Below are 2,096 nucleotides of genomic sequence, written 5' to 3' on the forward strand. Positions count from 1 at the left end.
TTTCAACTTTCATACTCATATATATGTATATTGATTCAAACGCATCTTCGAGAATCGATTTGCGTGCAAAACATATATGGCACATCACAATCTTAAAAATTCTCACTTATTTTTGGTTTACCCCCAACATGTAAAATTGTTACATTGTTTATATTATTACATTTAGTCAAAAAGTAGTTACTCAGCCATTGGCTCAACATACAAATTTCCTTGATATTTGGCAGAAAGCATAATAATCAAATGCATCAATCATTTGATATATTTATTAAATGCATTAAATATAGTTATAAAATGATACGGATGAATACGGGCTTTTGACAATATTCGCGATAGCACTTTCCTTACATTTTCTTACCTTTCTTTGTACTTAACCAAATATCCAAAAAAAAAATTCTCTTTTTTCATATAATAATAGTAGTAGTAGTAGTAGTAGTAGTAGTAATAGTAGTAGTGTTAGTAGTAGTAGTATTAGTAGTAGTAGTAGTAGTGGTAGTAGTAGTAGTAGTAGTAGTAGTAGTAGTAGTAATAGTAGTAGTAGTAGTAGTAGTAGTAGTAGTAGTAGTAGTAGTAGTAGTAGTAGTAGCAGTAGAGTAGCAGCAGCAGCAGCAGTAGTATCGTAGCGATAATAATAATAATAATAATAATAATAATAATAATAATAATAATAATAATTTGATAATATATTATTTATGAGAAAACTTATTACGGTCGCTTTATCTGCTACTTGACAATCATGCAAGTGTTGATATATAAATATAAATATGATTGCAAGTTATTTTATCCGTGACCTTTAGCTTTAATCGCATGGGTAAAGTTGTCGAGCTACAAAAGTCGTGAACAAAGCAGATCGTAAGCCGAATGTAGCATCGTATCGTACAATCCTGCAAGCACAATAAAGAATGAAAATGAATGTGAATCAAATTATATAATGTATGGATGACTGTGTACGTAATGAAAAATTTTACATGTAAAATGATATTACCGTTTTTGGTTTATCCACACATTTGGACATAATTCTCTTGAAAGCTATATATTACGACATATACATGAATATTTTATAGATAATGTTAACGTGAAAACATTCAATTCAGAGCATGCCATAAAGTAAATTTCTCTATAGTATTGATACATGTTTAAGTCTCAATCTCGACATACAGCTGAGGCCTCAGTTGTATGTCGGTTTTTTTTAATCCGGTTATAACTTTAATCAGTGGCATTTTAATTAGTGTCAAGTAAAGTGCCTAACAATAAGAAATATAAAATATAAAATAAAATAGATCAAGTATTTCAGTTTGTTGTATTCATAACGCAGTATTTCATTTGTTATGTAACATACAGGAAATGTAAGTTATCTATTATTACGATTAAATGATCGATATATTATGTTAATGTATAACTATTAATATAATATTGTCTAATTTTATCTAATTTTTAATATAATAAAACAAAGTTGTAATACTTTTTGCGACTTTTCATTTTGCGTTATATTATCTCTCCTCGATATCGTATCGCATATTTTTGCAGAAAAAAATTGAGAAACAATGAAAAGCACAATCATACAAGTGCAAATAATTTTTTACTGTTTATTTATTATTATGGGGTAGAGGACGGGGCGCTCGAGGATGACATCACAAGCTCCTGACGGCGCAAATTCCATCGACGTGATCTCAAGCTTGAATCGGTTCATCGATTTTGCAAACAAAAATATGTTTAAATGGATATTTTGAAAAAAGTTACGATACAAGCATATATAAGAGGAAGAGCAAACCAAATTATACATATATGTGTATACGGTTAGTTATGGAAAAAATTATTGACTAAAATAAAACGATAGCTTTCATTATTTACTTTATTAATAATTTGTGTGCAAAATATATATCAACATTAAATTATTATTTCGAGTAGTAAAATTGCCTATACATTTTTATTTTTCATACACATATTTTAAAAAATTAGCAATTTTTTTGTAAAATACAGTAATATATAGTCAGGAGTCATCAGATATCAGGAAGAACCACACTTCATTTCATTCTCGCCTTCTCTCTCTCTCTCTCTCTCTCTCTCTCTCTCTCTCTCTCTCTCTCTCTCTCTCTCTC

Source organism: Atta colombica, unplaced genomic scaffold (genome assembly GCF_001594045.1).
Source record: "Atta colombica isolate Treedump-2 unplaced genomic scaffold, Acol1.0 scaffold294, whole genome shotgun sequence".
In the NCBI taxonomy this organism is placed as follows: Eukaryota; Metazoa; Arthropoda; class Insecta; order Hymenoptera; family Formicidae; genus Atta; species Atta colombica.